The sequence below is a fragment of the Canis aureus genome, chromosome X, assembly GCF_053574225.1.
Source record: "Canis aureus isolate CA01 chromosome X, VMU_Caureus_v.1.0, whole genome shotgun sequence".
NCBI lineage: Eukaryota > Metazoa > Chordata > Mammalia > Carnivora > Canidae > Canis > Canis aureus.
Genome location: NC_135649.1, coordinates 19,660,203 through 19,674,264, shown reverse-complemented (window position 1 = coordinate 19,674,264; position 14,062 = coordinate 19,660,203). Strand labels below are relative to the sequence as shown.

General features: G+C 41.6%; 1 protein-coding gene across 3 annotated transcripts in view; it reads right to left on the bottom strand.

Annotated features, from left to right (window-relative positions):
* GPC4 (glypican 4) overlaps positions 1-14,062 on the bottom strand; it is a 113,441-nt gene that overhangs the window by 60,194 nt on the left and 39,185 nt on the right. The window lies entirely within an intron of this gene.

Here is a 14,062-nt window from a genome sequence, read left to right as displayed (position 1 = left end):
ATGTGAGGGCCAGAAAGGGCTTATGACCACAGATGAGTATCAAATCTCTCACCGCCTAGTCAAGTGAGGTCCTTAGAGATTCGTAGGGAAATCTTCTGATAATTTCTGATTCTTTCTGCAGTGAATGTACTTTCTCTTCCCTAACCCTGCCTCTCCAAGCTCAACGGCAATTTCTACATTCTGCATTTAGTAGCAGGCCAAATAGGGTAGCTGTATTTTAATAGATTATGTATGAAACTAAAGCTATGTCTACCTCTGCAGGGTGGTTCAGTTTTATACATTCCAATCTCTGAACGCCAAAAGCTGGGAACCAGCAGGGCTTTCAGTCCATTACATCTGCAAGGCTGGAAGCCGGCCAAGGCTAATGGGGGGACATTTTTAGAGATAATAAACCGGCCCCTCTGCAGACTTTTGCTTTAGAAGCCAATTTAAACTTACACCACTGACAAACAGAATATGATTCCCATTCTATCAAAGGGTGAAGGACTGAAAAGCAGTAATGAATTAAAGCAAAACACTCTTCCCATGGCCACTGACAAGACTAACCTACCCTCAAGTGAAAACCTAGCAGGATGGAGATAAGGCCATAGGACCAATTTCATAAATTGTAGCCAAACAAAGCATTTAGCTTTCAGGATCTCAGTTTCCCCTTTCACACTGGATGCCCTGTAGGCTATTTCCAGTTCTAGTGTACTCTGGTCTTTATTTAACTTTTCAATTAAAAGAATCCAGGGGAAAACAAACTATTGGGATTACATCAAGTGAATAAGCTTTTGCACAGTCAAGGAAACCATCAACAAAAGGAAACCCCAACCTACTGAATGGGAGAAGAGATTTGCAAATGATATATCCATCCATTAGAGGGTCAATATCCAAAATATACAAGGATGTCATAAAACTCAGCACTGAAAGAAAACATAATAATCTCATTAAAATAGGCAGGGGACCTGAATAGATTTTTTTCAAAGAAGACATGCAAAATGCCAACAGAACAGACATGAAAAGATGAAAATCATCAATAATCACCAGGGAAATGCAAATCAGAACCACAATGAAATATCACCTCACACCTGTCAGAATGGCTAGTCTCAAAAAGACAAGAAATAACAGGTGTTGGCAAGGATATAAAGAATGGGGAACCATCGGGGGGCCTGGATGGCTCAGTCTGTTGACCATCTGGCTCTTGGTTTTGACTTAGATCATGATCTTGGGATCCTGAGATTGAGCCCCATGTCAGGTTCCATATTCAGTGCCGTTTGCTTGAATGCCCCTCCCACTGCTCGCCCTCTAAATAAATATGAAATAAAATAAATCTTGAAAAAGAATAGGAAACTCTCTTGCAGTGTTGGGGGGAATGTAAATTGGTACAGCTACTGTGGAGAGAGTATGAGGGTTCCTTAGAATTAAAAATAGAAATACCATATAACCCAGTAATTCCAATACTTGCCCAAATAAACTGAAAACACTAATTGGAAAAGATATATGCACCCCAATGTTTACCGCGGTATTATTTACCATAGCCAAGATATGGGAGCAACCTAAGTGCCCATCCATAGATGAATGGATAAAGAAAATGTGGGATACACACACACACACACACACACACACACACACACACACAGAGGAATATTACTCAGGCATAAAAAAGAATGAAATCTTGCTAATTTACAACAATATGGATGGACCTAGAGAGCACTGTGCTAAGTGAAATAAGTCAGACAGAAAAAGGCAAATACCAAACTATTTCCCTTAAATGTGGAATCTAAAGAACAAAGCAAAGAAGTACAGAAGACAAACTGATGGTTGTGGGGGGTGGGGCAGGGTGCAGTTGGATGGGCAAAATAGGGGAAAGGGGCTAAGAGGCACAAACTTCCAGTTATAAAATAAATGAGTCATGGGGATGAAATGTATAAGGAACATAGTCAATTAATATTGTAATACTTTTGTCTGGTGATAGATGATGATGACACCTGTTGCGATGAGCACTGCTTAATATATACAATTGTCACATCACTATGTTGTACACCTGAGGTTTAGCGCCTGCCTTCGGCCCAGGGCATGGTCCTGGAGTCCTGGAATCGAATCCCACATCAGGCTTCCTGCATGGAGCCTGCTTCTCCCTCTGCCTGCGTCTCTGAGCCTCTCTCTCTCTCTCTCTCTCATGAATAAATAAATAAAATCTTTTTTAAAAATCCAGGGGAAATCACTTGCAATTGACTGAAATAAAATCCTAAGGAGTAAGTGTTTTAATGGCCACTGAAACCGAAAGTCAGCAAGACTAACTTAAACCCATTCACATTACCATAAAGGTCCATACCTTAAGTCCTCTAGCATGAACTGCAAAGACACGGGGCTCCAAGGGGGAGCGTGCTTAGGTGGTCCCGAAACTTCTAGGTAATGAACCTGTACATTATGAGCTAAGATACTTTCAAACCCTGAAGATCTGTGGCTTCATCCTTGCTTCTGTTTATTCTCCTCTCTATTCGGACTGCTTCAGGGGCACTTACAACTGCTACAAGGTCATCCAGTGATCTTCAGGAGATATTCACTGGTAAGAATCTTACCCATTGCTGCCCAAATAACTCAGTTTTCCTATAATCAGCAAGGGCTAGACTGGGACCCCACCATGGCCTGGCTTATACCTTCCCCACAGAGGACCTGCCACTCAAGGCTCCAGTTTACAACATGGCCCTGTTCCCCCAGAACTAAACCTAATCCTGCAGGCTTTCGTATTTCCCACTACACTTGGAGTGCACATACTTGTCCAGGGCCTCTCCACATCCTGAAGCGCATTATGTTCACTTGGGGCAAGGGTTGGAGCTGTAGGCACTCAGAAAGCCCTCCGTGACCTCCCCTATTTTAGCAAGTGAGACACCACACAAGGCTGATTGAGTGAATACATCTCTTGGAAGCAAGTAATTCACTTCTTTAACCCCAGAAGAGGATTTCTGTATCTTTGTTAAGCTTCAGAAAGTAGAAAAGAGTCCGAAGGCACAGAGGGATTAAGGGACTTATCCAAGGGCATCTAATACAGCGCAGGAATCAGTTTCCTAGCTCCAAGGCCACTAAACCACATGCCATCATAATAAGCACATAAATCTGATTGCAAAACACCTACTCTCCACTGTTTGGACATTTCTGTACAGCTCGGGTCTTATGGTCTTCCTGAGGCTGGTGATATTTGATCACTGGGCACAAAACCTAATTCGTACCTTAGCCTACAGCACTGTAACCAGTTTAAAAAAAAAAAATGAAAAAAAAAAAAAAACAAAATGCACAAATCCAAAAGAGAGTGCTTCTTTACTACTCTTTATAAACCTCTTCCCGGGGAGTAAGAAGGTTTATAAAGAATAAAAGATTCGCTACCAGTCGTTTCAAAACCAAAAACATTGGCAGGCCCTGAAACACACTTGCATACTGTGCATTCAACTTTCACACACAAGTTACATGAAGGGAGGCAGATATTTGTGAGTCCACAGGAGTCCTACTAGGGTGTGAGCCCCAACTCTTTCTGCATCTGCTTGCGTACCAGGATAATATGAAGGGATGCTCATAATGATGGCCCTGATGTGCGATCAGAATCATACTCAATTCTATTCTGTAAGATTCTTTTTTAGACATCAGTATATATGGCTTTCTTGCCTCTTTGAGAAGCACTGTCCCAACATAGGCAGAACCTGCTCAGCCAGGAGATCTGCCTGATGGTACTTCATTCAACAACGTAAGGCTAACTTACCTCTAGCCAAGAATTTAAAGTTCTCTCAACTTTTTTGAAGCAAAACTAGTTCAAATAATTTTTAACTCTCAAGTTCTTTTCTCGAATATCCCATTTCTTTTTTTTTATTTTATTTATTTATTCATGAAGGACACAGAGACCGAGAGAGAGGCAGAGACACGGGCAGAGGGAGAAGCAGGCTCCATGCAGGGAGCCCGACGTGGGACTTGACCCCAGGTCTCCAGGATCACACCCTAGGCTGAAAAGGCTACACCAAACCACTGAGCCACCGGGCCACCCGAATATCCCATTTATTGTCCTCAGGGTGACCATAAATGATACTCCACAGCAAGACACATTTGAGAGGGAAAGGAGGCCCTATTAACCATCAGGCTGGGATAATAGGTGTGAGCCTGAACCACGCCCGGCAAACCAGAGCAGTGAGCCCCTCCCTCTCTTACCTATACTGTTTCAAGTATCTTCTGCTGAGATTCTTTTTCTTTTTTTAAAGATTTTATTTATTTATCAATGACAGAGAGATGACAGAGAGAGAGAGAGGCAGGCAGAGACACAGGCAGAGGGAGAAGCAGGCTCCATGCAGGGAGTCCAACGTGGGACTCAATCCCAGGTCTCCAGGATCACACCCTGGGTTGAAGGTGGCACTAAACTGCTGAGCCAACTGGGCTGCCCTGCTGAGATTCTTTCAAATAAAAAGGGTAAAAAAAAAATATGTAACTGCTAAACTCCTTGCCATCTCTTCCAACTGTGAATCATCTTGAAACAGAGCTAGAGATTAACTGGATGTGCTTGGTTTTTTTTTTCCTGACAGCATACAAAGTCTTAATTTCATTTCAATTATCAGGATGACCAACGTAAGCATATTTTCCAGTACTCCCGACATACAAAGTGACTAGAGACTGCATTCCTTCCATCCTCCACACCAAAGTCTAAGGGAATGTTTTTGATTCATGAAAGGGCTGTTAATAAAATCAGCTTTCAGGGGTGCCTGGGTGGCACAGTTGGTTAAGGGTCTGCCTTGGTCTCAGGTCATGATCTCTGGGTCCTGGGATGGAGCCCTGAATCAGGCTCCCTGCTCAGTGGGGAGTCTGCTTCTCCCTCTCCCTCTCTCTTTGCTCCTTCCCCCTGCTCATGCTCTTTCTCTCTCACACACATAAATAAATAAAACCTTTTAAAAAAATCAGCCATCTTTCAACACATTTTATAATCCTTATCATCTAAGTTTTGTTGCTTCATTTACAGCTTCACGTGTAAGATTATTAAGAGCATGGTTATTTTATCACTGAAGAAAACACTGAGAACATTACTTCAATATAATATATTAGGTAACATGTTTTTATACTCGGATGTGGCTTCTTGATTTTGTTCATATATCCAAGAGTAGACCCTACTTTACACATAGGTGTATATATGGAGGATGTCATAAATTACAGTGTCTTATGATACGCAAAACCAGAGAACTAATTTTATTCCACTTGCAATTAAACAATCATAGAAAACCACATCCTTAATCCCCCCAAGAGGTAGGATGTACAATTAATTTAATCCTTAATAGTGCTATAGGTTTGCTTTCAATCCTGTTACTGTATTCCTTCACGCAATTAAGTGCTCTTGAAAAACTATTATATCACTTAAGTTTGCCTCCTCAGAGAAAGATTATGACCCTCTTATACCCCATGAGGCTTTTGACCATAGTTCCTATTTTTCTTATATTTCTGTTAAGTTACAGTTCTCACAGAACCATCATCATTTACATGAGATAATACAAGTCTGTCTTAAATGATACGAAACTTGTAACCATTAGATAGTGTGAGCTAAGCAAGAAAACCTAATATTATGATGCAGTTGATTTAAAAATGACATGAAAATCTAGTCAAGACTGTCAAAATATTTTTCAAATGCTTCGCTTGCACAGTGACTTATAATGCAGTCACACTCAATTCCCTGGTTTTGCATATCTTAAGGTACTGTAATTTATGACATCTTCCATGTGTAAGGTAGGACTCTGCCCTTGGATATATGAACAAAATCAAGAAGCCACCTCAAAGTAGGGGTGCCAGGGTGGCTTGGTCGTTTAAGCATCTAACTCTTGGGTTTGGCTCAGGTCATGATCTTGGGGTTGTGGGATAGAGCCCCGAGACAGGCTCCAGCCCCGAGTCTGGTTCCATGTTCAGCGCAGTCTGCTTGGAACACTCTCTTTCTCTAATAATTAAATAAAATCTTAAAAAAAAGAAGCCATGTCAAAGTATTTTTTAAAAAGTGTTGATCACCCAGTATCATATTTCTTTACATTGAAGTAATTTAATTTTTTCTTAGATGATAAAAGTACTACACTCAATCCACAGAGCTAGTTTCTTCAAAATGAATTTAAATTGAATTAAACACCCTAGTATTTACAAAGCTTTCTTCCCAGGATAAATCATTCTTTCCGCTTATGATATGAATATTTAAATGAGGATTCTTGAACAGTAAGTAATTAGTTAGATGTATAGTACTGGCCATTTAATTATCCTAAGAGATTGGGGAAAGACAAAGTTTGAGAACTGGGATTCAAATAAATCATTTTCATCAGAAAACTATTTAGTGACCTATAAAACATGCAACCAAGGAACCTGGAGTCGAACACTCACAGCCCAGCTGTGACTAATATTACTATTAACAACCCACCATTCAAGAGGCAGATCAAAATAATTAACACTTAACTTGATAAAAAAAAAGGCCAAATTATTCCCATATGATTGCTTGTAAAATAAGCAAGTTATGTCAACTAGTTGATTACTTAGTTAAAAATGAAAGTTGACAAGGTAGATTGAGTGGAGGTGGGAGGTCAGGTCTCTCAAGCCAGTACGTATGAAAATAAAATTTCAAAGTCAAGTGTCTTCTTACCAAATGCTTTAAAACAAAAACAGAAGAGCTCCTCAAAACCCACCCACATCGCTCCCAAAATAAGCTTTTGCCCTGAGAATAGAGGATATGCAATCTGAGGATTTTGTTCACCTCAGCAGCCACAGCAGCAAAATCTGTCCCCCCATTTTTTGGTCAAGTCAACAATCTGTTTTGTCTTTTACTGTTAACCCAAAACAAAAGATGGTTGGAAGGGAGGGAGGAGGGGACTATTTTATAACAGTTGGTTAAGAGCTCCAGCATTGTTTTTATTTGCTGGAAAAAGCAATTTTCTAGGGAACCACTTGAAATAATGCAGCAAACAACATGGAGCACTAGGAAATTCATTACTTTAGCTCATCTGCATCAATTGAGAGCTCCTGTAAAGTTCTTCAGTTTTGTTGTCAATTGGAGCTTATTTTTTCATACCTTCTTTGTTCCAGAGGGACAGTTCCATCATCTCTACTTTTCATCCGAGATCACATTTCCAGGCTTACCCAAGAGATGCTTTAAATGCTCAAGTTGTAATAACCCTTTTTTTCTCCTTGGATATTCTTTGGCCTCCAAAAGCCACTTGCAGATTTAACTAATTTCCCTTCCAAGGATTGAATGACCACTACACTCAATAACTATTTGAGGAACTAGTTCTACATTCAGAAAAATTCCACAGCATTGCTAACCAAAAGAGATGTTCTTTTAAGACGGTAGCTCTTGGAATGGAGTGGGGGGAACTCAAAGCAAAAAGGGAAGTTTCAATTACTTTGTGAAGTGAAGCAGAAAAATTAAGTGAGATCCAAGCAAACTTTATTAGCTATGACAAGCAATCCTTAATGCTTTTGTCTCATGAGTGCTCTGAAACCTTTGCTAAAATATTTGAAAAATTCGTCAAGCTAAGGCATCCCAATGTAGCTGCTGTGTGTCTGGATGTGCGTGTATGTGTGCACTTCCACACATCTGAAATTAGTCTTTAAAAAAGCAAGTTCCCATTCGATGTTTCAGGAGCACGTTAGGAAATGAAGTCAAATCCTAAGCCTTCTTCCTGTTCAAATATAAATGTAATTTGAAACTATGGCAAACTTAAAAACTGTTAATTAGAAGCCTACTTTAATTCTTGACTTTTAGGCCTAGGCTAGCCTCACTATCTCTACTTCTCAGGGTTTGTCATGACCAGTGGAACAAACAAGACAAGGCATAACTACAAACCGCTAAGAAGCAATTCAGACTCAGTTACGTTCTTAGGGCAAATATTCAGTTCTTTGAATCACGGTATTCATGATTTTAAGTTACTTCAGTTTCAAGACTGAAACTGTTTACACACACACAAGTGTGCACGCACTTCTACAAATTCTACAAATTCTTCTGCTTTACTCAAATCACTGTTGTCTTCTGGGAAAAGTCAACAGCCTCCTCTGCCCCGATGCTGAAATAAGCTCAGATTTTGTAATCTCAAACTTATCAAATAAAAGCCTGCAGCTATTACTTGTAAAATAAATAAAGCCATCTCTATACACAAGGCTTGTCCTTAATGGCTATATCAATTCTATCAAATGAGTGTATCAATTCTTGGACAGAAAAAAAAGTATGTTTTAGTTGATTTCTCTTTTTCCAAATTGATTAATAGAAGGAACTTTAGGCCACTAGACCAGTTACCATGCTTCTCACAGGGAGAGGTGAGTTAATTAACTCACCCAACAGAAACTGAGGCCTTGAGACAAGCAATTTACTTTCCGGGACATTCCAAAAGTCATTGTAATATTGAGTCAAGGGAGCTGCAGGTGATTTCAGAGAAATGCTTGCTGCTCCCACCCTAAATGAGTGGGTTCGTGCCTTCATCCCTGAGCCCAAGTGCCAAGCTACTCCATCCAGACCAGGGCTCTACAGGTTGAAAGATGTTACACAAAACCCAAATTTTGCTTTTAAATTTCAGAAAGTCTTTTTGTTTTGTCATATATACCCAAGGGTATATGTTAAGGGTAATCATAACATGCCAGTATTCATTTTCTAGAAAGAAATCTCCTGACCACTCTAAAGTTTAACACTTAGAGCCCACTCTCCAACCATCTACACTTATGACCAAGTGCCCCCCTGCCCAATACAATCAGCTTCAGTGTTGCTTCTGGCAATCCCAAGTCTGAGATGCTCACAGAGAAAACACCAGAAAATGCATTTTCTGGTTCAATAATAACATTTAGTGACTAGCTCACTCAGAATTCTTCCAGTTTTTAACATTTTTTGGAAATGATTAAAATTCAAGACACAGGACATAAAGGGGAACGTATCCCCCCACCGCCTCTCTCTCCCCCTCACACACACATACACACCCCAAAGGTAAATTTTAAGTTTTCCTAAAAAGCATAATACAGTAAGATTTCTGCTCTATTGCCAAATGTCAGAGAAAAATAACTATGGTCTCCATTTATCGATAAAGAAACCACTACCCCTTCATCTTTCCTGAGGAAGACTGCATTTCTTAAAAATCTGGTTGCTAACAGTTGTCTTTACAAAGTAAGATACCTTGCATCTCCTAAAATATTTCTCTGACCTTCTCTTTTACAATCTACTTAAAAGCTTCTCCTGAAGAAACAAGATCCCAACTCTAGGACAATGCATTATTATTACTTAAAGGTCAGACACCCAGATACGTGTCCCTTATTTTCCTGACATGCAGTTTTGTCTTCTGGACTGTTAAAAATTCTTTACTAAGAAGGAACAGTGAAAGCGATTTTTTCAGAAAAGCTTCTTTCCTAGTTGTATTGTAGCTAAAAAGGGGCCTGAGGGTGGGAGCAGTGAAAATCTAAAGCCTAACATGAGGTAGTTTACACTGATGGGGCTGGAACATTTTTGTTCGGAGCTCCCATGTCTACAGCACACAGTTGGAATGGTGCTCTTGGAAGCAAGCAGTGCCAACTTCTAAAAGAGGATTCTCTCAATTCCCTCCCTTTTCTTATCAAATCCTTTCCCACTAGGCCACAGTCTACTCTTAGAAAGGTCCACCTGCCTCCAGAGCTGAAAGGAGAATAAAATGATAATTCCCTCCTCCCCACCCTATGACTCAAGAGGTTAAGCTCAACTAATACGCATAATTGCCGGACTGGAAGTTTTGCAAAGCCCTTTGATAAGGTCTCTGGTACAAATTAGGAACATTTTAGGCGTTTGCTTAAGAGCAAGCACATGTCTTTTAGGAACTGCCGCACTGCCTGTCACTTTTTGAAAGTTGCCGGGGTATTTTAGATAGCAAGCTTTGAAAGTTCAAAGCAATTTTCAATATTCTGTTCCTGAGTGTGTGGCTTTTAATATCCTATTGTTGGACAACATTAAAACCAAATGACCCAACAAGCTTCACTTGTGAATTTTTGCTGATGCCAGAGGGCAGTGTGTGCTATGTCATGGAAGGCCCTGAACTCCTGGCATGGCACTATTAACATTTTACTGACACTTTCTCAATTCTATACCAGGCCCATGGTGCTGGCAATTCAAGGAATCTGAGATAGAAACTGTTCATGCCCACTTATTTTTCTGACTGCAACAGGCATGTACTCAATCGCAAGTAAAAGCATTCCTTACCAGAAGCTCCTCCTCAGATAAAGCACTATGAAGAATCAAAGCAGCTACCCAAAGCACAGATTTCTACAGCATTAGTAGGAAAGAATAAACATAACTGGTCCGGGATCCCTGGGTAGCTCAGCGGTTTAGCGCCTGCCTTTGGCCCAGGGCGCGATTCTGGAGACCCGAGATTGAATCCCACGTCGGGCTCCCGGTGCATGGAGCCTGCTTCTCCCTCTGCCTGTGTCTCTGCCTCTCTCTCTCTGTGACTATCATAAAAAAAAAAAAACCATAACTGGTCCTCCAAACCTACTTTTTTTCCCCTGAATGCTTACTTCACAGAGTATCATGGTGTTGGCTCCTGGATAGGAAAACTCACAAGAAACATAATAAGAGATGAGTACATTTATAGTAAGAGATGAGTCCATTTCTGATCAGTACCCAAAATGGGATACAACCTGAATGTATGGTGATACCCATTTTACATGCTACTTTTTAAAATTATTCTATTTAAAAGAAAAGCACCCCAAAAAGCACAAAAAAAGAGGAAAGCACAAAAGTAAAAATGAGCTCAATTAGCTAACAATGACAGGTATGTGTCAAAATGCTAGGGTAATTCTGGGGCATCTGGCTCTTGGTTTCAGCTCAGGTCGTGATCAGGGTCATGGGATGGAGTCCTGCATTGGGCTCTGCACTCAGTGCACAGTCTACTTAAGACTCTCTGCCCCTCTCTTCCTGTAAGCCCTCTCTAACATAAATAAATAAAATCTTTAGGGATGCCTGCGTGGCTCAGTGGTTGAGTGTCTACCTTTGGCTCAGGGCATGATCCCAGGGTCCTGGGGTCAAGTCCTGCACTGGGCTCCCCTCAGGGAGCCTGCTTCTCCCTCTGCCGGTGTTTCTGCCTTTCTCTCTCATGAATAAATAAATAAAATCTTTAAAAAAAAAGGCTAGGACAATTTAATCTCCATTAATATCAGCAAGTAAATTCACTCACTCGGTGAATGCTGTGTGCCTATTATGTGGCAGACAGACATTAGCCCTGGAACTCGGGTTACAAAGTCCCTGCCCTGAGGAAGCTTCCAGTCAGGGGGTTTCCCATCACCAGGGTTTAGGGGCAAAGAGTAAGCAGTCATCTGACAAAAATGAGGTTGCCGGAAGTCAGACAGAGAGGAAATTCACACAGAGGTCCTCCAAGGCCCCATTCTGGAAGTCTCTGGCATAGGAATGGCAGTACAGAATACACTCATCTCCCAGTTTATTTGTCTCTAAAGCAGTCAGTGGCAGGTCTGGCCAACGAGGAAGGATGGGCAAAACTCAGGAAGGCTACCATCAAGCTGAGTGAGTGGGCAGCCAAATGACACCTTCCTTTATGGGGACAGGACTGCAGACTGGGCCCCAAGACATCAATCTGTGCACAGAAAGCAGCTGCCGAGGCCTGGGAGAGGAGGCAAGATACAAGGTTTCTTCTTGGGGTGACAAAAATGTCCTCAGCAGACTGTGGTGATAGCCACACAACTCCGGAAACATATGAAAACCACTGAATTGTACACTTGGAGTGAGTTTTGTAGCATATGGCTTCTACTCCAATAAAGCTGGGAAAGAAAAAGCCAGCTATCTATCATACTGTCACGGCTGCAAGTGTCTGACATCACGGGAAGGGGTTAAGAGAAACCAAAACCTCCCCCTATAGCCTCTAAGGAGAAAAGCCCTACTCTATATCCAAAAGGGTCATTTGATTGTGCCCAGACTACCATGCTGTTCTAAAACTCAGGAAGACTATGGAATAGACTTTCTGCAGAAGGGTGGGGGAGAAAGAAAAAAGAAAAAAGAAAAAGGCACAGGAAGGGAGAAGCCCAGTGGGAGAAATAGCCTAAAGGTGCAAGGTAGTTGGGGAAAGACAAAAAAAAAAAAGAAAATGTGCAAAGTCACAAAGAGTCTGGCCAGGGTGAACGGAGCTTCTTTGATCATGGAAATCTTTAAAAGCTTAAGAGTACCCAAAATTGGGAGGTGAAGGGGGTGAAGGGTAAAGGAAAGCAAACCTACAGTTGGTTACACATGTTGGGAGGAAACAAGGCCCAGCAAGTCAATCTGCCTCTAGGACCTTGAGAACAAATCAGTGACCCTTCTTGGGCTTCCACTTCCAGTCTTCAAACGCACTGTGATTCCTAATTATGCTCAAATCCTTTCTCATTAATCAAGCAGAGCCCTTAAAGAACCAGGAGCTCTTCATGGCAGGGCTATCAGATTCCACTCTAAGTTCCCCACACAAAAATTTACTAAGAAAGTCACTCAACAGGTATATGGATGGCATATAAATGGACTAGCATTTCACAGGAGATATCAAAACCCTCTGAGTAGCCCATAGGGTTTTAAGACCTTGGCAAAACCTTTGACAAACCTTGTTGGTTTAGGCTGTAAAAAGTCCCCAGGAACCTGCAGGTTTGTTATGAAACTGTTGCAGCCTATTACGAGACTGTGTATTTTTTGCTGCCTGGTTGGCCAATATCATCTAAAACAAGTAATATAAACACTTCCACTTCCACATACTGCATAATAAAGTATCTTCAAAGCTTCTGACCATTTCAGACCTCAATTTGTAAATATCATCTATCATGCATGACAAAGTATCTCACAGGATTAATACTATCATTGAAACCCTGCCAACATTTGTGTATTGTGGGATTACAGAAACTGAACTACCCACCCCTGGTATGTGTATATGTAGTAGTCCACAGCTTTCTGCTTGTTAATGTGTCCTCAAGGAAATAATTTTAATGGAAGCACTTCATAGTAAAGTTCTCCCCAAGTACCAAAAGAAACATGGTAACAAGCTGGATAAAGGCATTTTTTGTAGATTTATACCAAAAGGCAGCTTAAGGAAAAAGCCAAAAAAAAAAATCTGTTCATCTATTATAGTGTCCAGATTCTCAAAAACAATTTGTTCATAATCATTGAAAAAATAGGATTTTTTAAAGGTAAAAGCCACTGACACTAAAAAAAGAAAGCTTAATAGGAAACCACTTTACAGCTGAGGCAATTTCCATTTCTTAAGAATATTAACTGCAGAAACTACAAGTAGTTACACATTCTTGAAAATGGCCCACTTGTACTTGGGAATACCACAGCCCTTGGCCCCTTGGCGATCCAATTCTCAAGCTCTGTTCAGGAGAGCAAAGCCTTCCTGCTTTCTTTTTCTTTACAACCCATGAAAAGCAGACTCCCCCCCCCCCACCCTCACCAAGAATGAGAAATGCTAACCCAGGAAAGTCAGTAGTGGCTCTAACTGGTGCGACTATTAAAAACGAGTGCCTAGATTTGAACTTTCCTTCATATTGTCCACTGCAACGGTCCTTAAACCATTTTATTGGTCTAGATACTGGTCTAATCCCCTCCATAGCTGCAGGGGATTACGCCCGTAGGGTTTGCAACAGTAAAAAAACTCTTTTAGGAAGGGAGAGAAGAATGTTAACTTGCAACAAGACAGAGAGAAATGGCCCCTCTTCAAATTTCCCAGCACAGCTTTGAGAGCTGTCCTATAGCCAAGTCTCCCCGGGGTTCTCCTAATCCTCGGCAGCCACTGAAGAGAGCCAGGATGAAACTTTTTTCTGAACAAAGAGAACTGAAAAGGGCCAAGTCTCAAAGTCACAGGCTCCCAGCTCGCCACTGGCTCAAAGCCAAGGAGCAGCCCGCGTGCTCAGGCCAGCGGCCCTGCAGCTGATGGACAGACAGCAGGCCGGGGAGGGCTGGGCGGACAGGGGAGGCCACAAATCAGTCTGAGCCCGGGGCCCTCTCCCGCTGCCCAGAGAAACCTCCCCAGGGTGACAGAGCTGCCCACCCGCGCCCCCCCCCCCCCAACCGCTGACCCCCGGGTCCCTGCCAATGGCATTTAACACTCGCCAGGCC